Below are 25548 nucleotides of genomic sequence, written 5' to 3'. Positions count from 1 at the left end.
CAACACTAACATTTGTAATGAATTGCGCGTGAGGCTGACAGACCAGCTATTGTTTAACTATGCGACTGACGAACATACACTGGAATCAGTCACAACCATAAAATTTACGTTAGGAGTATGGGTGAAGAGCAACTTGAAATGGAATAACCACATGAAACTAGGTTTATGAACGATCCTAGACTGTTTCATTTCAAGAATACTTAGGAAACGCAGTTAACTTATGAAGGAGGTAGCTTCTTGAGTACTGCTCGTATGAAACATCTACCAGATAGTATTAATGGAGGAGACAGTAGCAGATCGGATAGGAGATTCTCAATGCACTCCTGGGTTGTTTGTTTGTAAATCTCTCCATAAAACTTGTCGTGCAGATATTGAAAATTGGAAAACGAAATAATAAGAAGAGAGAAGAAAAACGGCGACGTTGCAAAAGTAGATTATCATCACACCCTAAAGTATTACCTTAACATATATACTCACACGCATAGTTTATAATTATTCCGATTACCATTCCGTCTCAAGTTTAAACCACGAATATCAAATCTGCTTCTAAGAAAAAACGATTATGCTGAACTTATATCATGTAGCCTCATAATAATACTATACTTCGAGAACTAGGAGCATACTAAAGAGATTCAGCTAACAATAGTCATTATGTTCTTCAAGTAATTGTAGTCATTCTAAACATCTGTTCGTGTGAGTGAATTTACCAATCACTCATTTACATCAAACGAAAACCTTAATAATTAGTGCACCAACAGGTCACGCCATGGTCAAAGAACAAGACTACCGACTGAATTAACATTTGTCAAGATAGGAATAAATATGAAACTCAAAACTGCATTTTCTGATAAGGAGTAAAATTGTAGAATAAACTACTCACAGAGATTAACGAGATTACCAAACCGAACTTATTTAAGAGGGCAGATAAAACGTACCTGTTAAGGAATACGTTAATAGAGTGGATGATTACTTAACGCATAGGAGGAGTCTGGTAAAATATACAACAGAAGAAAATGATAAAACTCTTCTTTGATTTCACAAGACATCGACGGACTATAATGCCTTCTTTTATTCTTTTAGTTTCTGTAAAACCTTTTACCAAGGCTCTGCATGGACAATACAAAGATAACATCCTATTTCTGATCTAAACACGTCACTCATTATGAGGTGATGCAGACTCAGTGCTTCCAGCATGCAAACGGGAACAAGCAGTACGAAAAATCGGACCCAAACGTCATCGCCATGGTCCTGATGTCGGCAAGTAGTGTTTATATAGTGTGACTGGTGTTGAAACATGAATGAATATTTAGCTTCAGATTTTCACATTATAAATGAACACTTTGCATGAATGTATAAACAAAACATTATCGTGCACTAGGAATAAACCGAATTAGGTTGCGCTGTTTTTAGCAAACTGATCTTGTATTCGGTACGATGGAGGCTCTAATATCTATCAGGTCACAGTTGTTTCCTAAACTACACAAGACAAATGCTGAGAGGTAGTGGCACAACTTGTACAATTAAAGTAAGTACAAAAATATCTGGAGAAATATCTGATCAAAGAGTTATGATAAGGATGCGAGATGACACCTAGATTACTTCTGCCTTAAGGTTATGGAAAAGATCCTTCCTTGTACGCGTGTATCTACAATGATAACTAGCGCTTCAATTTACATTTTGTTGGTGATCAAGTCATTTTCGCAGATGATGAGTATGACATGAAGTACTTGATTAGGAAGTAGTACAGAGAATATTAGAAATGGCGCCTAACCATTAATTCAGAGAAAACGCAGTATATGTTTACAGGGGCAATTGGTCAAGACCTCACACTAGATTTTGGTAAAGTACGGTCAGTGGACTATTACAAATATTTGGGTGTCGTTATTAACAAAAATGGATGCAGTGAAAGCGAAATAAAGAACGGCAATAGCCGAGGTAGACGAGCAAACAAAAAATTAAATGTTTTGTGGAGCACATATATTAAATCAGAAGCGATTATTAGGATATTCAAAACTATAGTAAAAGAGTAGAGCAACGTACGGAACAGAAACATGGGAAACAACTGAAAGCAAGAGGAACTTACTGTCAATGGAAATGGGATTTCTGGGTGTTGCTTTGAAATGAATACAATCGTAAGAATAGGAACTTGGGCCCCACTGGAATAGATTCAGTCGAAGCAAAACAACTGAGGTGTTACGGGTATGTGTGTGGCGTTTGGTTGAGAGCGGATGGCCCAAGAAGATGATGGAATGGATTCCTACTAATAGAAGAAGAAGACACCTGAAAACAACAAGGGGAAGGAGTCAGAAAAGCTATGGCAGAGAGGAATTTGTAGGCGCAATATTGGAAAAGTAGGAACCTTTTGAAGGTCGGATACAGGACAAAACCATAATCAGTACAACGGAAAAACAGCCAAAGTTTCAAATTTACTTGATGATTTTACCTCATCGGAACAAATTTTCAAATCATCCAGATAGTGAAAATGGTATTTACCAAAATATGAGAACCATATCCAGATAGACTGCCAGTTATCTGTATGCTCTGTAACTGTTCATTTGCACTTTGTTATACGTATAGGCCTACGTGTGTTATCTTGACATGTTTCTTATATTTTCGGAAATATCATTTTCACTGTCTGGATGATATGAAAATGGCTCACGACCCATAAATAGCCATCAAGTAGATAAAAGTGAAAGTTGCAACTTCGGCCGTTTTTCCATTGTACTTATTAACATAGCTTGATGTCCGCAATTACTCCAGCATGCTGGAAGCTCGTAAAAACTATAATGTTGCATTAAATTGTAATAGCAAAAATTGGTGGTATGGTTCGTACTATAAAGCCACGAGGGTTTACCTGCCAAATCTTGTCAAATTATACTCTACTCAGGCTTATTTTAGGATTGACAGATACGAAAGAAGTAGTTAGTGAGGCTCATGCACGAGGAACGGCACGCATTCAGACAATTCTGTGAGAGCTTTAGCTGCAGAAACCAGCCGCAGCTGCCGAACTGTCACCCTATCCAGTACAACACTTCCAGCTTGCACTACATTTCGCTTTCACGCATCTCACTGTGATGTATGAGGTTTGTTTGTTATCACTTCCGAAGCTTGCTCTATCGTTTTTTTCTGTAATAATAATACGTCAACTCTATACCTAGCGCTCTGTTTCTCGTAATGAGAACAGACATACGACAGAGTTACTCATGCCGCGCGAGCTTAGCATATTATTCAACATTTAACTCAAACTACCTAGTGTTAAAATACTCTCCCATAGTTCTGGTACGGAGCAGCTAAAAATAAGCGTTATCTTTAACATTTTGTTCTCAGCATATGTTCAGCAACTTCAATAACAAAACAGATTACCGCTTGTCGAAAACTTGGTAACGTCGTCAAGAAACAAGAAACAGATTTTCGTAAATATGCTTGAATGACTTGAATGAATACAGAAACTAGCCACTTTTTCATGTATCTTTATTTCATGCACTCGCGTGTTTCGAGATTTTACCCAGCTTCAACTTTCGGTTTTATATCCATAGCACAAACAATTTTCTATTGTGAAGCTGAAAGTGTTTGTGCTGTGGTTATGAAGACGGAAAAACGAGCCACAAATTACAGAGAAAAGGCAGCTGCAGCATTCAAAATTCAGCCACGAGTAACGTCATACTGATGATGATCTAAACGTACTATGCAAATTAAAGATGGGGAAAAGCTCGAAACGCGGTTTCGAGTAAAATAAAGCTACACACACAAAAAATGGGTGATTGCCGTATTTCTTTATGTAATTCAGTCCACAATCACGGAGCTTAACCACCATTAACGTGGATAAAATAGTGTTTCGTAAACTTTCCGTATATCATACCAATATTTAATAGTAAATAAAATTAAACGTCAACATAATGCAGCTTTTTCAGAACAGACTCAATCTAGTTCGATGCTCGTAGTTTGACTGTTGGCAGATCTAAACGTTTAGCAGCGTGTAAAAGCTTTTACTTTCATCTCAAAAACCAAAACCACAAAGCAGAACATACCGATAATGCATTACAAGTACTACACAGAATACCAAAGGCACATTCTATGAATATCTTGGAGGAATTAGAAATTTATACCCACACTAAAAATTATCCAAGTGATCTCTTTAATGAAAAAATCTATCTCAAACATGAAAATTATCTAAAATATTTTATTAAAAGTTAAAAAAACGAAAACAGATAAAAAACACAGGAAACAGAAGACAATAGACAACCGTAGATACAAATGATAACAAATTCTAATATCAATGGAATGCAGCTAACATTAGCGACTAGCAAAGATCCAAAGATCAATGAGAATAAACTGTGCATCCAACTCTCAAAAGTATTTCACGAAAATGTTCTATACAAACAGAATGAATGTGATTATAACGATCTAGCAACAAATAGACAGCTGAAATTGCTCACTCATCCAATACGGACAACTATTCCAACTAGTTGTAAGTATGTATGCAAACTGACCTTTATGTAAAACTGTTATAAACGTAGATAAAACCAAATGTAACATCTACAGATTTACTTGAGAATGGTGCTAAAGCGGAAACAAGCATGTAATAAAGAAGTAGCATTACTAATTAAACCACTTGCAGTGTACCTGGAATTGTTCATTACAAAGTGTCATGTTGTTGTTGTTGTTGTGGTCTTCAGTCCTGAGACTGGTTTGATGCAGTTCTCCATGCTACTCTATCCTGTGCAAGCTTCTTCATCTCCCAGTACGTACAGCAGCCTACATCCCTCTGAATCTGCTTAGTGTATTCATCTCTTGGTCTTCCTCTACGATTTTTACCCTCCACGCTGCCCTCCAATACTAAATTGGTGATCCCTTGATGCCTCAGAACATGTCCTTCCAACCGACCCCTCCTTCTAGTCAAGTTGTGCCACAAACTCCTCCCCAATTCTATTAAATACCTCCTCATTAGTTATGTGATCTACCCATCTAATCTTCAGCATTCTTCTGTAGCACCACATTTCGAAAGCTTCTATTCTCTTCTTGTCCAAACTATTTGTCATCCATGTTTCACTTCCATACATGGCTACAATCCGTGCAAATACTCTCAGAAACGACTTCCTGACACTTAAATCTATACTCGATGTTAAAAAATTTTTCGTCTTCAGAAACGCTTTCCTTGCCATTGTTAGTCTACATTTCATATCCTCTCTACTTCGACCATCATCAGTTATTTTGCTCCCCAAATAGCAAAACTCATCTACTACTTTAAGCGTCTAATTTCCTAATCTAATGCCCTCAGCATCTCCCGACTTAATTCGACTACATTCAATTATCTTCGTTTTGCTTTTGTTGATGTTCATGTTATATCCTCCTTGCAAGACACTGTCCATTCCGTTCAACAGCTCTTCCAAGTCCTTTGCTGTCTGACAGAATTACAATGTCATCGGCGAACCTCGAAGTTTTTATTTCGTCTCCATGGATTTTAATACCTATTTTTCTTTTGTTTCCTTTACTGCTTGCTCAATATACAGATTGAATAACATCGGGGAGAGGCTACAACCCTGTCTCACTCCCTTCCCAACCGCTGTTTCCCTTTCATGTCCCTCGACTCTTATAACTGCCATCTGGTTTCTGTAAAAATTGTAAATAGTCTTTCGCTCTCTGTACTTTACCCCTGCCACCTTCAGAATTTGAAAGAGAGTATTCCAGTCAACATTGTCAAAAGCTTTCTCTAAGTCTACAAATGCTAGAAATGTAGATTTGCCTTTCCTTAATATTTCTTCTAAGATAAGTCGTAAGGTCAATATTTCTACGGAAGCCAAACTGATCTTCCCCAAGGTCGGCTTCTACTAGTTTTTCCATTCGTCTGTAAAGAATTCGCGTTAGTATTTTGCAGCTGTGGCTTATTAAACTGATAGGTCGGTAATTTTCACATCTGTCAACCCCTGCTTTCTTTGGGATTGGAATTATTATATTCTTCTTGAAGTCTGTGGGTATTTCGCCTGCCTCATACATCTTGCTCTTCTTTACAGACGAATGGAAGATCAGTTTGGATTCCGTAGAAATGTTGGAACACGTGAGGCAATACTGACCGTACGACTTATCTTAGAAAGTAGATTAAGGAAAGGCAAACCTACGTTTCTAGCATTTGTAGACTTAGAGAAAGCTTTTGACAATGTTGACTGGAATACTCTTTTTCAAAGTGTCATACACTCCTCGAATTCATCTGTTATAGAATTCAGTTGTGTGGCTTACTGGCCGCATGGCAAGCTGATGTCGCAGGATGTAACAAAATTCAGCGGGCGTGTCGCGACTGCATGTGTTAGATTGTACTACTACTATTAAATTAGCCGGTCATGCATCTCTGATGCGCTGCAGGCAAGAAGCGAAGCCCCTGTCGCGGTAGGCCACCGGGCGGCCACGCTCTCTCCAGCTCGGCCGCTCGCCCACTCGCCGCGTCCACCGGATGTGACGTAAGGCGGCGCGCCGCGCCCAACCCTTCTTTATCTCCTTGTACGGCATATTCCGAGGCACAGGTACAAGGCCGGCGGTACACACCGGCACCGGGACCCGCACCTGACGCTGCCCGCCCGCCTCTTCTCGCTCTTCCTTTTGGACGGCCGACGCTTTGAATATACATTTATTTAACGTTTCGAGCGGCGGACGGCTGGAGGGAGCACGATTCTTGAATGAAAGTGGCTGCGTAGCGGAGGGATCGTTAAACCTTTATGCTAATTGAGCGCACGAGCGGGCCGCGCCCTTCTGGCCGGCTGATGGCGGCGTGCGCCTATTTTTTTCGCTTCCGGTGGCCGGCCGGTGCCGTTGACACGCCCGCGTCCGACATCTTGTTGCTCTCGGCAGGATCCAGTTTGTGACGAAGCTCCTCTCTTCGGCGAAGGCCATCATTCCTAATCTCAGATGCCACCGCGACGGGCCAGCGAAACGCTTTCCGTGTACCTATTAATCATCCGAATGTATTGTTAAGCACAGCCATCTGAGGAGATTACAGGTGTAATATATAACCAGGGAGCTTCCTAAAGGATTTACACGTCGGTGAAATTGGACGGTTTCGAAATCAGTAGCAAAAATTCGTCACGTCAAAATGTTCATTTATTTTTATTTGCAAATATTCTCTCCGACAATATGTAATAAAAGGACGATTTTAATTCTGCATTTAATTCATCCTGTTATGAACAATTTAACTGCTTAATATACGGATATAAAATTTAATTCGGATGATGTGAGACTCTAAATGATATTTTTAGACATTATTGTCTACTTTTCAATTACGTAATTTAACTGTTTCGTTGTTGTCGATAACTGTTGGACTTCTCCAATACGCGAACACGTCCTGACCTCTGCAAGTAGCGGAAATAAAACAACAGTTTTCTTGTGACTCATGGACGTGTCATAGAATAACTTGCAAAACGGTGACTATAAACGTGTAAATCTGTGAGTATGCTTTACAGTCAGTCATTAATTCCTTTCTTCATATGAACTGTGTGTAATGTTGTTTCTCAAAATTAATTAAGTCGAAAGCCTACATGTTTTTAATTTTTTAATTGTATTAGTCGCCTTTTGCATCATTTACAGTATTACTTACAATACCATTTTCTGCATCATTTACCGCACCCTAAGATTGTCTTGTCTCTTGTTGGTACATTATTTTGGTTCTCAAGAAATATGTTTTTTTATTTTCTTCCACTGTAAGTGTTTTACAATTATTGGACCGTTTATCGTATTTTCACTCCGTTATATCTATTTTGTGTAGTAAATATGAGCGTAGTACATGTTATTACGTATATTACCGTAATTTTTTGAAGAAAGGGTTAACTACAATGACGGACAAATAACATTGTGGAAAATAAAAATAACAAACATTTTCGATAAAAATTTGCTATGGAAGAAATGAAAAGTATGCAAGAAACAGATAAGATGTTGGCAATGGCCTATCAGTGAGAAGCTTCTTAACATTCGATGGCATAATGTGATGAAACCATGGAAAATCCAAATCAGGGTGGCTCTATCAGATAAGCAGTCTCAGTTCCTCGTTGCATGAACAGCTACTTATTGCTTTTAGATTTATTTCTAGCAGGTATAATTATTGGACCACAATCAAGCGAGGATTCACAAATAATACTACTAATAATAATAATAATATATTGATCAACGATATAAGAAGTTAATAATAGGACAGTACAGGAACGCATCTTGTGTGTGTGTGTGTGTGTGTGTGTATTTGTGGGCGCGTGTCGAAGGTACCGATTGTGAAATTGAGTAATAGAAAACGTTGCTTCGCCAAGTCTGAAATCACGGAAAACCTGTCATAATTTGGTCCGAAATCTTTCCAGGCAAGCTTGTTTATCGTTTTCTGAGTGGTGCATCTCAGCTTGAGAGACATCTGCACTATGTTAGGCTATCATCAGACTTTACGTGAACAAAGTGTTAGTTTGAGTTAACAAGCATATGAGCATTAACTAATTTATATAAATACTATGTGCGGTTGCAAAAGTGATCTAGGGAACGAATCTACGAGGCGAAAAAGAAACAGGTGCTACGTGTAGCTATTGCGTTGCTACTGTAACAAGTCTCACAAAAATAGAGAGAGAGAGAGAGAGAGAGAGAGAGAGAGAGAGAGAGAGAGAGAAAGAAAGAAAGAAAGAAAGAAAGAAAGAAAGAGTAATAGTGAAAGTGAGAGAGACTTCCCAATAGCGAAAACGTTCTCTAATTTATAGCTGAAACGCTCTCATAATTGTTGAGAGTATCACAGCGAACAAAAAGTACCTTCGGCACATGAAGAAGAAAAGGGAGAGCACCACAGTGCTTTAAACATCATTATCACATTTTTTATAGTACGTTATTTCCTTTTCGCAGCTCCATTAACACCTGTGACCCCATTTATGAGACTAAAATGTGGAATATGACCTAATACTTGTTATGACCGATTTCACATGTGCAGATGAATAACAGAAGTAAAAAAAATATGTATATATTAACCGCTGGAAAAGTCCTGGAATGGGAAAAATGAGCTTGAATCATCGAGATTTCAAAAACTGACTTCAGAAAACTAGCGTTACTTGCGAACTGATTGTAGGTAGAGAACTAAGCAGAAATCATTATTTTCTTGTGAAAGCTTTCCATAGATAATTAATTTTTTTACTATTGCTCCCAAACACACTACCGCAAATAAAAGACCTCGGCAGCAATATTTTCAGTCAGCTTCTTTGGAAGCTTGCAAACACACGAAAATGATTATTTCTAGAGAAAAGAAAAGGTCTCTCTCTCCGCTCAATTACTTTTCACCAGAAATTGACAAGAAGTCAACTTTACTGTCACAAACATTCCCTTAAAAGTCTGGTTTTAAACTGTTAGTATTTATCATCCACAAAAAAATTTTTCACTTCGTCGTCAGAAATAATGAGTGATTTTATTCCTTTGAGGGTGAGCCTTGCTGTTAATTTTCCTCCCCGGTATTTTCATCTTTTCGCTGTCTCTTATCTTTCTTCAGATCACTTCACATCTGTTCTCTTACCGCTTCGATATTTTATGTTTGCACAGTTTCCTTCTGAAAATGTTTCCTTCTGTTGCCCCTACTTCTCATATGTTTTGTGCTGTTAAATCTTTCCCAACTTCTCAGCTCAGTTTCTCGTTAAGTCGTTCTTAGGAGATACTTAATGATCATTTTTGTTTGCGTCTATCGTTAATTAGGAATAATAAAATAAAAAGTCATTGTTCTTTTCCTTATTGGTTCTTTAATTTTTTCTTTGTTGTGTTATATTTCATGATTACTTATTTAAAATTCAAAGTAATGAGCGCTGAAACTAAAACCAAAGATACAGGAGAAATTCAGCCGTTAAACGAGTAGAGAGAGCGGACAGGTGGAAAAAATATATTGAAGGTCTCTACGAGGGAAAGGAAGTGTCTGCTGACGTGATAGAAGAAGAAATCTGAATCGATTTAGAAGACGCAGGGGATCCAGTATTACAGTCAGACATCCGATCAAGTCAGATAAGATAGCACAGGTAACACGCCTTATGGATTTTTAAAATAACAGGGAGAAATGGCTCCAAATTACTATTCATGTTGACGTATAGAACTTAAGATACGAGAAACATAGAATAAGGCTTTCGGAAAAATATAGTCCACACAATTCTCAAGATACCAAGAGCAAGTATGTGCGCGATCATTGCATAACCAGCCTGACAGCTCATGCATCCATGTTTCAGACAAAAATAATATATCGAACAATGGTAAAAAAGTTCTATTAGTTGATAGTTAGTTTAGCTTTATGAACGTAAATGTGCCAGAGGGGCATTTTTGACATTTCTGACATTTGATAATGGAAGCAAAACCCAAGAGAAAGTAAGACACGTTCAAAGGGTTAGTCGACATAGAAAAAGCGTTCGATAATGTAAAATTGTGCAAGACATTCGAAATTCTCAAAAAATCGATGTAAGCTTTAGGGTAAAAGGGATAATACGTATAAGTACCAAGAGGGAGGAATAACAATGAAAGACGAAGTGCTCGGATTGAAAAATGGGAAAGAGGTGACGTAGTTTTCATTCTCTACTCTTCAAATTGTGTATCGCAAAATCATGACGAAAAGAAAATGGAGATTTAGCAATGATGTTAAAATTCAGGGATAAGTATATCACAAATAAGATTCAGTGATGACATTGACATCGCCAGTGAAATCAGAAAGAATTACCTACCAAATGGAATGACCAGTCTGGTGAGTGTAGAACGTGAACTGAGGGTTAACCGAAGAAAGACTAAAGTAGTCAACAGTAACAAAAATGAGATTACTGAGAAGCTTACCATAAAAACTGGGCACCACGAAGAAGAGGAAGTAAGGAATTATGCTACCTTGGAAGCAAGAGGACATAAAAAGTAGACTAGCGTAGGCAACGAGGGCATTCCTAGTCAACAGAGGTGTACTAGTAACAAATACTGACCTTAATTTCTTGAGAATGTACTTCTGGAGCACAATTTTGTATGGAAGTGAATCATGGATTGTGGGAAAACCACAAAAGAAAAGAATTGAAACGTTGGAAATTGCGGTGGTACAAAAGAGTTTTAAAAGTTAGGTGAACTGACAAGGTAAGGAACGAGGAGGTTCTTCACAGAATCGATGAGGAAAAAAATATGTGGGAACCATTGGCAAGAAGAAGGGACAAGATGGTACGACATGGATTAAGACATGAGGGAATAATTTCCATGGTACTAGAGAGAGCTGCAAAGCAAAAACTGAAGAGAAAGACAGAAATGAGAACATATCCAAAAAGATAACTGAGGGAGCTGAGAGAAAGTAGCACTCTGAGATGAAGGGATACCAGTCTTGTAACCGGACTTATAACTTCTTTCATAATTAATCTCTCCAGTGCATCTTGTTTGTCGATTTTGAAATTCAGTGATAGGCACTCACTTGCGTGGATGTATTCCGATTTCACTACGTTGTTGTAATGTACTGTTTTTGAATTTCTCGACATGGATATGAAATTTTCCCCTCGGAACTGAATTCTTCAGGACGTTGCCAAACAAAGTCAAGTCAGTCACAGCGTCGGAATCGGGCGTGGGACGGACATGCAAATGACTGGTCAGCCCTGCGTGGGCAGGCTTTGACAGTCGCTGCTCGCCTCCAGCGGGCGATCAAATGTTTACGACATCCGGTTGTCCCACACGATGACCGTTTTTAGCGCTGCACTGTACCAGATCATCTCCAGAAACACCCCGTGGCGTCACGTACTGCGTTATTGACTTTTTCGGGCAGTATGCATGTTGCATCGAAACATGTGTTACCGAAAACACCAGTAAAATTATCCATCAGATTTGCCAATTAAACGCTGTACATCCCATTACTCTATTGCTTTTCCTGTCTTAGCTTCCTAACACACATTGAGCGAAGCAGAACAGCTGCTCGCACAAGTACATTTTTCTAATAATTGGTTAAATGTTCCATTGGTCATTTGAACTTCTATTAAAATGGTAAGTAACAAGTCATTTCAAAGGCTGTGTATATACACTGACGAAAAAAAAAAAAAATCAACATCAAGGAGGAGTTGTGCGAAGTGAACGAAAATCGGTAGCCGTATTTCTGCATCTGAAAGATGATGTATTTTCAAATTTCGTGCCAGTCGCCTAAGACTGGCGCTAGTAACGCCACTATGAGGATGCAGATCAGGTTTGCTTTAAATACACGCTGTAACGGTCATGAAAGTTAGTTTCCTTTGAGTTTGGACGTGGTGTGTTGATGTTAGTCAAGAATGCCTTTAAGGGGACCACACCGTGGTGCAGGTCGAAAAAAATCGATTTTCGTTTTCTATCATATTTCGATAGATTAAGGTTTTATTTAAGTACTCTGAAAAGGATTTTGCTGAAAAATTTTTTTTTTCGAGCATTTAAAGAGCATTTTCCTACCACTTGTGTTTATGTGCCATGCCCACTTTTCTGTCACCAACTGTCAACCCACCCACTGTCATCTCTAAGCCATATGGAGATGCCATTATTAGCGAAATAGAATGTGTGGGCCATGTTCAAAAACGTTTGGGAACAAGGCTGAGAAAACTAACTATTGAGATGAGAGGAAAAAAATTAGAAGATGGAAAATTGCTGACTGGACAGGGTGAGTTAACTAAAACTGAAATAGAAAACTTGCAGGTATACTATGGGCAGGCTATTAGGAGAAATAAAGAAGATCTGGAGGCAATGAAGAGAGATGTTTGGGCCATATTCTTCCATAAGTCCTCTACTGATAATAAGCCATGTCATGGATTGTGTCCAGCAGGAGAAAATTCGTGGTGCAAATATAATAGGAGAATCTTATTCTCACCAGCATTCTCTTCCTGCTGCTGTTATTACAGCTATTAAACCTATTTTCAGAGAATTGGCTCATTCTAACCTTCTAAGGAAAAGTCTGCATGGGCAGACACAGAACCCAAATGAATGTTTCAACAGCATAATTTGGAACCGCCTTCCTAAAACTGTATTTGTAGGCATGAACACAATGAAACTTGGAGTTCATGATGCTGTTATTACATTCAATTGTGGTAATATTGGAAAGTGTTGGGTACTGAAAAAGCTGGAAATTAATCCTGGTGAAAATATCATCACTGGGCTGCAACATTGCGATAAAATGAGGATAGCCGATGCAGACAGGTCTGCATCTAATATGACCAAGAAAGCAAGACAAACATCCAGAAAGATGAAAAAGAAGCTGGAAGACCTGCTAGAGGGCAAAGAAGGGTCACCATATGCAGCAGGACAGTTTTAATTAACTGTAAGCAACAAATTTCAAAAGTATTTTCTTTCTTTAAAGGCAATTTCCCGCAAACTAAAATTTTCAGTACATATGCCCCATTATATCAGAAACTATCATAGATAAATGAATGAAATTTTCAGAGACTCTGCATAACATAAAAAGCCTACTCTGGCACTACATTCATTAATATTCCCCCATTAGTAAGTTCACAAAAAATATTTTCTGCAGAAAAAACTTAATATATTTTGTTAATAAATTTAAAAAAGTATTTCTTAAAAACTTTAAAATGGATAAAGTAAATTTTAGTACAGTTGACTCTATTAGCATCATGTAACATACAGTAAAAATATTAAGGTCCTGCATCAAATAGTTTTTTTCAGCCATGGGTGCAATACTTGCCTAAATTAACATGGGTTAGATAGGTCCCTTTAAGGCGACAAATACGCCATTATCTGCGCCTCACTGAGTTTGAACGAGATGAGTAATACCGCTAGGAGAAGCTGGATATTCCTTCTGCTGTACTGCAGAGAGACTTAACAGGACTATAGCGGTGTTCACGAGAGTATACGACCGCAAGAAGAGTGGGGAAACTGACGGCCACGTGGCACTGCCGAGAGTGAAGACCGTGTTTGGTGTGTGGCTCTGGAGGATCGTGCTGCATCTGCAGCTGTAATTTGAGCAGCAGTTGGCACCACAGAGTCACAACGAACTGTTATAAATCGGCCTCTTCAACGACATCTAGCCAGACGCCCTGTAGCGTGACCCCAAACCACAGCCATCTGCGACTTCAGTGATGTTAAGTGAGGGCTCATTAGAGAGCAGATGGAGGTCTGTTGTTTCCTGATGGAAGCTGTTTATGCATCGGTGCCAGTATTATTGTTAGGAGCAGGACAGCTGTAACCAACCTGTCTGCGTGCGAGACACATTGAACCTACACCTTGACTTATGGTGTAGTATGCGACTTCGTCTGACAGGAGGAGCACTTTCGTGAATATCCCATGCCGCTTCAGCGGAGTGTGCGCTGATAAGAAACTTCCTGACAGATTAAAACTGTGTGCCGGACCGAGACTCGAACTCGGGACCTTTGCCTTTCGCGGGCAAGTGCTCTACCAACTGAGCTACCCAAGCACGACTAACGACCCGTACTCACAGCTGCAATTCTGCCAGTACCTCGTCTCCTACCTTCCAAACTTCACAGAAGCTCTTCTGCGAACCTGCGAACAAGGTAAAGGTCGCGAGTTCGAGTCTCGGGCCGGCACACAGCTTTAATCTGACAGAAAGTTCCATGCCGCTTGATTGCAAAACTGTACGTCGGTCTGGTGATTCGAGCTGTTGTGCTGCCATTCGTGCATAGCATTCTAGGGGATATTTTCCAATAGGTTGACGCTCGCCCATACACCGCTGTTGGGTTGCAACAGCTCTGCGGAGTGTCGACATCTTGTCGTGGCCTGCTCGATCACCAGATCTGTCTCCAGTCGAGCATAACATCAGCGTCATCCACAAACAGCATTTGCCGTGTATGTATTGAGCGACGAAGTGCAACAGGCATGGAACTCCATCACACACACTGACTTCCGACACCTGTACAACAGCCGCCCGAAGTGGCCGAGCGGTTCTAGGCGCTACAGTCTGGAACCACGCGACCGCTAAGGTCGCAGGTTCGAATCCTGCCTCGGGCATGGATGTGTGTGATGTCCTTAGGTTAGTTACGTTTAAGTAGTTCTAAGTTCTAGGGGACTGATGACCTCAGATGTTAAGTCACATAGTGCTCAGAGCCATTTTTGAACCTGTACAACACAATGCATGCACGTTTGCATGCTTGAATTCAACATTCTGGTGGTTACACCGGTTATTAATGCACCAGCATTTCACATTTGCAGTGGCTTATCTATCGCTTTCATTAACCTGTGATCTTGCGATATTAATCAGTTACATACGTCACTTCGACAAATGTATTCCCGAAATTTCATTTCTCTAAATTAATTATTTTTGGTGTTGCGTACTTTTGCCGGCAATGTATTTTCATCAGTGATATCTGTTGCTGAATGCGCCAGTAAATATCCTTCTGCGTTACCAATGGAACGCCGTATGTCCCATTTGTCTACTGTTCTTTCTGCCTTTACCGAGCGAGGTGGCGCAGTGGTTAGCACAATGGACTCGCATTCGGAAGGACGACGGTTCAATTCCGCGTCCGGCCCTCCTGATGTAGATTTTCCGTGATTTACCTAAATGCCAGGATGGTTCCTTTCAAAAGTGCACGGCCGACTTCCTTCCCCATCCTTCCCTAATCCTATGAGACCGATGACCTCGCTGTTTGGTCTCTTCCCCCAAACAAACAAGCAACCATCTTCCTGCCTTAGGCTACCTTAAACAAATGGGCAAAAGACAATAGCTTCTTACACATACACAGTTCTCAAATCATTAGTCAAACGTTCCATTGGTCATTTGCACTTACATCAGACTGATGTCTATCAAGTCATTTTAAAAGCTGTGTATACATTATTTACGTGTACGGCTGCATATTGTCTGGTTATAGAATACTAAACAGCATAGTATTTCAAATGTAGTGGAAATATACGTATTTGATTTTCTCATTAGTCATCTTACGAATGGAATGCAGATTTGATACACATTTTTCTACTGTAATATACGTGCCGCCAGTGTTGCATTAAAATTTCGATTTCAACTGTAGTGTAAGTGTTGGCAGCGTTTAATTAAAATTTCGTCTATAGAATAGAAAGAGTTGAACAAAAGAAAGGATTTGAGATTAGACAATAATTGGCTTTGCTCGGTATCAGATTTTATATTGATTGGAAGATGACTAAACGTTTCCGTGTCCGGCCGGCCGCGGTGGTCTAGCGGTTCTAGGCGCGCAATCCGGAACCGCGCGACTGCTACGGTCGCAGGTTCGAATCCTGCCTCGGGCATGGATGTGTGTGATGTCCTTAGGTTAGTTAGGTTTAAGTAGTTCTAAGTTCTAGGGGACTGATGACCACAGATGTTAAGTCCCGTAGTGCTCAGAGCCATTTGAACCATTTTTTTCTGTGTCTGCAGATTGTACTCCTTTAAGAGACACAAACAGCTTTAATATTGAGTAAGTATTTAAACTTTTTCTGTTATTGTTGTAGTGGTGGGTATTACTGTTCGTTTCAGACTGCGATGCATTATTTATGCCGAATTTCATTAGCGAATAAACACGCCGTTTGAATGCCTCACTCATAAAAAAAAGGCGCCTGTAATATGCCTGTGTGCGAACACATGTCATCACCATCGATTACTTTGTGTAATTGATATTTTCTTCGTAAGTGATGAGGCAGCCTAAAAAATTATACCATATGACGTTAATTGGTGGAAATATGCAAAATATTGCAATACCTTTTTTTCTGTGTAAAACTGGGAATTATTAGCTAAGCAAAATGTACTAAACTTAGCTGTTGAGAAGCTCAGTGGTAAAATTCTAGCTGCGAAAATTTTCGTCAGTATACACTTCCAAAATTTCGAAGCAGTCTTCCCTGTTCACTGTTAGTTTTCATGTACTACCATACATTAATAACAGTTCCTTTATAGTTTGTTTCCAGTTAACAGTTGTGGAGTTTACATAATGGCCAAGGAAATTAAACTGTAGCCTGTATCAGCCGTATGTTTGAATGACAGGTATTTCACTGAACTACGCTTCATTAAACTAAGGGTATTAAGCAGTCGGATATCACAGCGTCACTTTTTAACAAGTGGCTAGAGGAGCTTTACCACAACATTCAAAACTGGAAAATAGGTTCAAATTTTTTTTCAGTCTTGATCGATTCTAAAAATCGTTATTCTTGTTTTCTATAGACTGGCTTTTACAGCAGTCAGGCTGTTGATATCTCTCTTTTCCCTTACTAGTTTATTACGTTTTGTTCGGCCAACGATTGGATTTCAATAGTAACGATGTTCATTGAAATTGACGTAGTACTTCAGGAATGCAGATTCCAGGGAATTTGTATTCCTGCCGTCAGTGTTCCTCGTTTTGGAACACAGCTCTCGCTGAAGTTGTGCTCTATGATCATTAAGAATCGAGGCTGTGTTCTTTCATATTTGTTGAGGAACGGCTTCTAATCAAGTTTTACAGGTGTGTTTTTCAACGTGCTAAACACTACTCGTCACGCCAACGCATTCTGTCTGCACTATAGATATGCAACAATCTTACGGAAGTGCTAAGAGAGATTGCTGATTGATGGTTTCATGATGTATAATGCAGTACGTAGAAGGAAAGACACATGTAAAACTGTAGTGTGTATCTTTCTACAGATCATCTTTATCATAAATCATTAAACTTTACTATCTTGCCTAGAGTAACTTTTATAATTCTGTTTCACTTTCAAAATGTTGTCATGTGTACTTACAAATCTCATGCTGAATTTCGTACCTCGAAACACTTCATATTTAGTAAATTGAATGACGGATCACCGAAAGTGACATGTTTTATTTTAAAGTAGAGAAACTTTCTGTTTATTTTCGGTATTTGACACCTCGTATTTGGTTTCCATAAATATCGAGAGTATTACTTGAATAAACACATTTTAAAGGATATCTCTAAATGTCTCAAGAATACTGCAGATTAGTTAAACCAAACGTCTTCAATGGCAGACTGGCACTGCTTGCATAGCCTGTTGATCAAGGAGCAGGAAGAAAAGGGTCCAGTTACATTTGTAGCTGTATATATGAATTCCGAATTAAATTAAGAAACGAGGATGCAAAGTCACCGCTGCCAGTGAGAATGCTACAGTTACACTGATTATAATTGTTCCTCTTCCGCTTAATGTCAGACGTAAAGCTGGAGTGAAATCAGTTGATTGAGTGTAGTCTACACTCTTCGTTTTTATTTCACTTTGTTTTTCTCTTACACAAAGTGCTTCGTTCGATTTCATAAGGAAATTTCTTAATTCAAGTTTAAAGAAACAAAAAAGTGATTAAAAGAGCGTCCAGTGTAAATATGAGGTTTTATGGATTTGGACTATAAGTCAAAAGATCGTGTTTTGTATGTTTCTGAGTTCACTTTCTTTTAGTTTACTTATGATGCATATATGTCTGCAGACGGTTCGTTTCACTCATGAACGTCGTAGTGGTTCTTTGTCTAATTTAGACAATGCTGATTGTCACAATCCTCGCATAACAGCTGGTCACAGAGAGCGATAAATATTGAATAAATGGCTGTTCCAGCCAAAATGTATGTGTGATATCGAATCCATAATCTTGTCTCCCTGTGGAGAAAAATGTTCGAATTTCTGCAAAGCACACAGTTTTTTCATGACTGCAGAAAAGTTTCTACATGCAAATGAGCGTTTATGTTGCACGTGACGCCAGTCTACTAAAGTCATTGCTTTTCAGCGATCTACAAAACGTAGTTAAGTCTTACACGATATCCGTTCATTCGTCCAGAGTCCTGCACTACCAGAAAAAAAACCGCAAGTTTTCTTTCAGTCAGAAGAATCGTTATTGATGAACGTTTAATAGGGTGAGTTTTCAGCAAAAGTTTCCCTAATTTCGATACGGGAGAAGACAAATCACATAAATTTTACTGCTGTCGTGTTCTAGACACAACCACACCCGCCCATCATCCATAGTTATCTGATCAATTTCCACGGTAAGGCGATATACATAAAAGGAATGAAAATTATTGTGGTTAAGCGCATTTAAATACTTTATAAATCGGCGCCCGAGGGAAACACAAAACACACTCAGAAAAACTAGGTCCGAGAAGTTCCCTCCTTAAAGGTTAATGTATGTTAAAAAGCGCTAATGTTCTCAGACGTGACTTCTAAACTGTGTTCAGCTATGCGGTTTGGACAGAAATTTACATTTTAGTCTTTTGTATAAAGCGAACTTGGACATCTGACAGTAATAACTAGCCCATCTCCTTCAAAGTTTTTCGTGCCTCATTTGTAACGGTCGAAATCGAAACAAGTGAACTTCATTGCAGAAACAACTTTTACTGGCACATCACTGCTGGGCGGAATATGACTGCTTTTTCTCTAAACATGTAACTGATATATAATGGACCGAAGACAGCCATTATTTAACAGTTATTTGATGGACATTGCCACTTGGAAAACTGATAGCAGATTTCAGGACGAAACGGATTTTGTTTCCCCTTTCTTCCGCACAGGGCTTCCGTGCGGATGCTCATTTTACAGACGAGAATCCCAGCGACCCTGTTTGGTTTAAGTTCATTCGTTAATAACTTGCACTGTAATGTTCGGGAGCAACTATCCACTCAGGCTAAGTACGACGACGCAAATTACGAATAAGATGAAGTTTTTCAGGACAGAAAGCATTCCAGGAAAATCTACGTCTTGTCTGCACTGGCAGCTGTCGTGAAATAAGTATTATTTTATACTACTTCTCCACTAGTGACCAGTTTCTTGTTCCTAAAATGATACTAGTAAGAAAATTCACATCCACTATCAGGCTGTCACAAACAGGAGGAAAATGTGTGGCAATAAAATGTTTTTAAGATATCCTGTGACTTACAGTTCTTTTTCCTTAAATACAAGACAGGAAGTGTTGTAATAGAAACACACACTTGATGACGTCCCCACGATTTAGAAAGAGCTGGAAAACTCTTCCTTAAAACAGCTGAAATTTTCGGCTACAGTAAGAAGATTCGAACTGGTGGAAAAAATGCAAATAATTACTAAATCATATATCATCGATAGTCCATCATTAGCAGACCCTAACAGACGTACAATACATATCAGAGAAAAAGGAGCACACGGATCCACGTGTTTCAGTGATAGCAAGATTTGAACTGAAATTAACTTGTCGCAAATATGTCATATGAATACATAAAACACTGCCAACCCAGCGACCAGCATATAAAATTTCCGAAAAATTATACTGGTTTTACATATTACCTGACACCTTGAACATCCTAGTGAGTTATTGTAGGTACGCTAAGTGGAAGCGAGAAACTCATTGAAAATGTAACGAATTTACTAATAGAACGAGATAGCTAATAAAACTTCGATCGTATTAATAAATCACAGAGCGATTCTGACTCTGTTATACATGATAGGCGCTGTTAGAGTTGCAAATATGTATACAAAGTAAAATTAAGGCTCACTCCTCCTATTGAGAACATTCTGAATCGCCAACATGGAAGAAAGCTCGACAAATACGGTCAGAAATGAAGAATATGCTCGGTATGTTCTTCGTTTTTAACCGCACAGTGAGCCATGAGATCGAACGATCAATAATGAGTACTGCTTACAAGTTCAAAACGGGTTGCGTGAAACAATTCTAAACAGTGTCTGCATTTATAGAGAAACTATTAATGGCTTTCGCACCACTATAATGCAACTGCTCCAAAATAACTGTTTGATCGTGAAAATTTAGCCAAGAACAATACTAATATGATGTTCCACCTATGTTCACTAACATGGCCTCATTTGACTTTTCCGTACTCAAAAATAAAGAAAACCTTAGAGTATCGTCGTTTTAAAAGAACAGATGAGATTAAAAAAAGGCATCGCCGAGAAATCTAAAAGTTGTTCCAAAGGTAGAGTTCCAGAAGCGTTTCGGAGATTAGTAAAAGCGTTGGCATAAGTGAATAATATCTAATGGGAACAATTTTGGAGGAGGTAACACTGACGTAGACAAATAAACAAAGTTGTTTAAAAAAATCACGTCATTTTTTGAACACACCTGGTACACTGCAGGTTCGGGATATCATGTACGTCGTAAACTGGGACAACTTTGCCAAATTTTATTTTTCATTCGGTTATAATCATGAGGGGTTGAATTATGATACCTGTGTGCTCCAAATTTGGTTCTAACGAGCCTTGGTATTTTAACGAGCTGTACAAAGAGCAAAAAATGCTCGAGCAAATGAAAATGTTATGGAGGACGTAAGAAAAACACATTCTGGATTGGCAAAGTTGTCCCATTTTTACCAAACTTCCTGGTGCAACACTGCCAAGTTATATTATTATGCTAAATACAGCACACAGTTTTATTTCTAAAAGTGATTCTGAAACGTAATTGAGAAGTGCGTTGAAAAAACTTACGTTAGAATGAGTGGGCAGAACGAAACACTTTCGTAGACTACCACAAAACGAGTGTTCCACGAGCCGAAGAAAAAACACTGACGAAGACGAGGAACTAATGGATAAACCAAAAATGCGCACCAAATCTGTCGTTCATTGTTTCCACTGCGCAATGAAAGCGTTGGCGCTGGAGACGCCTTTAATCGTTGAAACAATCTGTCTTCGGTTATATTGTTTTTTTTTTCACACGAGTTTAAGCTGACTTTAAACCGCCCGGAATAACTGTTTTTCAGTTTTTTGTTCCTATTATTTCCAGTAATAAATATACAAATCGAACAAAGATTGAAAAATGTTGACTCTCTCAGTTTCAAGATAATTTCGTGTTAATTTGTCCGTTTTCATGGGCGTCAAGCAGCAGATCAACTACTTTCTGTTTTTATTGGCAACTGCAAATGAATTGTTGTTCAATTTATAATTTCTTTCTGTTACCACAATTTCCTTCCTCTTTTATTATTTCATACAAATGGCAGACAACTCATTAATCTTTTAAAGTAAATGAAGCATTGTACCTGATTGCTACATCACTTCGTAAAAAATATTTCCACGCTGGGGGTGGCACAATTCTTTAATACCACGGAAGTCTGCCGACGTCAGCGAGAAACTGCTCTACATACGAAGAGGGGACATGTCTTGCACACTGCACGCACACTCATCCCCTAAGTCACGACATACGGCAACAGGGATATTACGGTTTCAGCAATACTGTATGAATTGTTAAGCCGTGTGTTTGTTGCTCGGTTCTATCGGCCTTGCGATTGAAATAGCACGGAAAGCTTTCCCATTTTGTAAATTTTACGAATAAAAATTACCTCCTTTTCAAAAAGCTTTTTTGTTTTCAGAATGAGATTTCACTCTGCAGCGGAGTGTGCGTTGATATGAAACTTCCTGACAGATTAAAACTGTGTGCCGAACCGAGACTCGAACTCCGGATCTTTCCGTTTCGTGGGCAAGTGCTCTACCAACTTTTTTTTTAAAATCTCATTTTGTTCGTTATAGTTGGTTGCAATTGTTCGTGGCGGACGTCCCCTGACGCCCGTTTAAGTTCGTTGTTGATCCATTCACTCAGTTTTTTTATTACAGAGGGCCGCTAACCCTCTGACCGAACACGCTGAGCTACCGTGCCGGCGATCAAAAAGCTTTTTTGTTTTCAGGATGAGATTTCACTCTGCAGCGGAGTGTGCGCTGACATGAAACTTCCTGACAGATTAAAACTGTGTGGCGAACCGAGACTCGAACTCGGGATCTTTCCCTTTCGCGGGCAGTGCTCTACCAACTGAGCTACCCAAGCATTACTCACGACCCGTCCTCACATCTTCAATTCTGCCAGTACCTAGTCTCCTACCTTCCAAACTTCACAGAGCACTTGCCCGCGAAAGGCAAAGGTCCCGAGTTCGAGTCTCGGTCCGGCACACAGTTTTAATCTGCCAGGAAGTTTCATATCAGCGCACACTCCACTGCAGAATGAAAATGTCCTTCTGGCAACATCCCCCAGGCTGTTGCTAAGCCATGTCTCCGCAATATCCTTTCCTCCAGGAGTGCTAGGTTCGCAGAAGAGCTTCTGTGAAGTTTGGAAGGTAGGAGACGAGGTACTGGCAGAACTGAAGCTGTGAGGAGGGAGCGCGAGTCGTGTTTGGGTAGCTCAGTTGGTTATTCGGTCAGAGAGCTGGGTGGCCTCTGTAATAAAAATAAAAAAAAATAAAAAAAAACTGACTGGAAGGATCAACAAACGAACTTGAAAGGACGTCATGTGACATTCGCAACGACCAAACACAACGATAAAAAAAAAGGAAGTTGGTAGAACACTGTCTGCAAAAGGCAAAGGTTCCGAGTTCGAGTCTCGGACCGACACACAGTTTTAATCTGTCAGGAAGTTTTTTTTTGTTTTGTTTTTGGAAACGAAAAATTTCAGCACCAAATAAATACCGAACAATGCCGGTTATTCAGAACTAAAAAACCGGTTTGGTTTTATTCGGTCGATTTCTCCCATCCCTAACTGGCGTCCCTATGGGATGATTAAGAAACCTGGTAGCGTGCCAATTATAATCTTATTTAAATAGTGGCAAAGTTGCCATGCTTCGCAAACTTTTCCCCGTTTACGGTAGACGCGAAAACCTTTACAAGTAAATAATTGAATATTACGCTTAGAAGATGTTTAAACAGAAAGTGAGTGTAAATGGAAGTAGGATGTCGTCTGAGCGTGACGCATGCAGGAGGTTGTATTGCAAATGAGCTCTCGTCTTCGTGCCCGGTGGCGCGTCGTGGCCGGGCGGTATGTTTGTCTAAGCTAAGAGCGTGTGTCGGCCTGGCGGAGTAGCGTAGGTCGCCGCAGAGTAAACGGGACTCCGAGGGACACGAGAGGGCCAAAGGACAGCAGACGGGAAGCGGGAGGCGCCCGGCGCCACAGCGGCGCACCCTTCCCAAACCTGTTCTCTCAGCGGGACTGAATAATCAGGCATTTCCTACACTCAGCCAGAGGCCTGCGTCTCAAAATACCAGTGCGGGATCTCACGATACCTCTCAACTTACACAATTATTTTGGGTTCTTGCCAGTTCATCATCATCATTATGTCATCATCATCATCACCATCATCCTTTCCATCTAACTGGAGAACTGTTTGAATTCCATAGGGCTCCATACTTGGGCCACATCTTTTCCTAACACGCAGTAGAAGTCACAGACGGTAGTAGATAACACCGAAGCTGTTTATTTCTTGCAAGATGGAATTGGACTGGAGTTTAAGAAATCAAGATATCAAGTTGTCTCCTAGAAGGTGAAACGTGGCTGCCATTTCGCCTCGTTTCATTACTTGGCGTAATTTGGTATACACGATAAAACTTCCATAGATACGTGCGTGAATCGATTCATGGTACACCTTGGCGACTGTCTTTGAGCGGCAGGGCGATAGAAATATCTCGTGGAGCTCTTTGGAGTGGCAGCCAATCACGTTTCGGCCGGAGAAAGTTTTAGAGAACCAGCTTTCGCTTTAGCACCCACCAAACAGGTATATAATCAACAAAGAGAGCCTACCTGTGCGTTACAGCGTCCTTGGTGGCCGCAACAAGCAATACTGATCGCCATATTTTGTAACGTCAGGCACACCGAACATTTCAGCTGGTCGGACGCTACAGATGCTGGAAAATCATGTGTTTTTGCTATTGAAATACAAAGCAAAAGTATTCTGTTGATCGTAAAACGGTCTCAGTGTATGTTAAGTGTACGATTGTATTAATCGGAGTAATGATACAGTTGAGATACAGAAACTTTAGCTAGGTACCAGCATGTTTTCACATACGTAACTGTCATATTTACCAAATTTCTACATCGTATTTTCTGGATTTTCATTGTCATGTGGAATGTTAGGCAGATGATTGTATTAAAATGCAACTCCGTACTGCATTTAGTGTGTCTTCATATGGTTTGTTCAGTGTAAAATTACGTGCACAACGGCCTAAGGTAGTCTTCATTGTTTTTCGTACAGAATTCCTTTGAAAAGCAACGAGCTAAGACAACATTGGTAACCAGCATAAGGCGGGCACAAGTAGCGGCCTACTCAGTATAGCTATACACGCTCTTCTCAGCTTAGGGCTTCTGGTAAATGCTCTTTTCAGAGAAACAATAATCTTAACGCAATATCAGATGAACGGCAATAGTCTTATCTTCAATTAAAACTGCTGAAAGACACAAAAACATGACGATAGAACAAAGAAATCTAGCCCATATATCTGGAATTATCCTGAACAGCAATGATAATTAAGCTATAGAACTGCACATTAAAATGTTTATTTACAACCCCATCCGTCTGCTTTATCTGTTAATACCAGAGACTTATATAAATATATTTCCTTGATAGATGCATAAGACAGAACTTCCTAGCGTGTGTAAATAGGACTTGTACAGAAATTCGCCAGAATCTGTAGGGTTAAAGTAAGAGATACAATCGGTAATTACAGAAATGCACGTATTTACATTTATGTCACCAGAATAACGCAGAATAACGTATGAGGGCATTATTACACGGAAAATGAATTTGATATTTGGGAATTATTACCCTGAACGCGTCTTGTGGCCAATAAATGAAGAAAAAGTATCGACTGGCGGTAGCAAATGTTATTGTATGACAAGCAAACCGTATGATTCCTTGTTGGCACTTGACTACATCGTTTAACGTGACGTTGCATAACATGGCGACTAAGTTTTCAATTGGCTTCAAACATGGCGGTAACTTG

At 39.5% G+C, this 25548-nt stretch overlaps 1 long non-coding RNA gene across 1 annotated transcript in view; it reads right to left on the bottom strand.

Moving 5' to 3' along the window:
- The window catches only part of LOC124549847, a 78786-nt gene that overhangs the window by 36451 nt on the left and 16787 nt on the right, over positions 1–25548 (bottom strand). The gene's annotated exons all lie outside the window — the stretch shown is intronic.

Source organism: Schistocerca americana, chromosome 1 (assembly GCF_021461395.2).
Source record: "Schistocerca americana isolate TAMUIC-IGC-003095 chromosome 1, iqSchAmer2.1, whole genome shotgun sequence".
NCBI classification, from domain to species: domain Eukaryota; kingdom Metazoa; phylum Arthropoda; class Insecta; order Orthoptera; family Acrididae; genus Schistocerca; species Schistocerca americana.
This window is presented reverse-complemented; position numbering and strand designations above follow the sequence as displayed.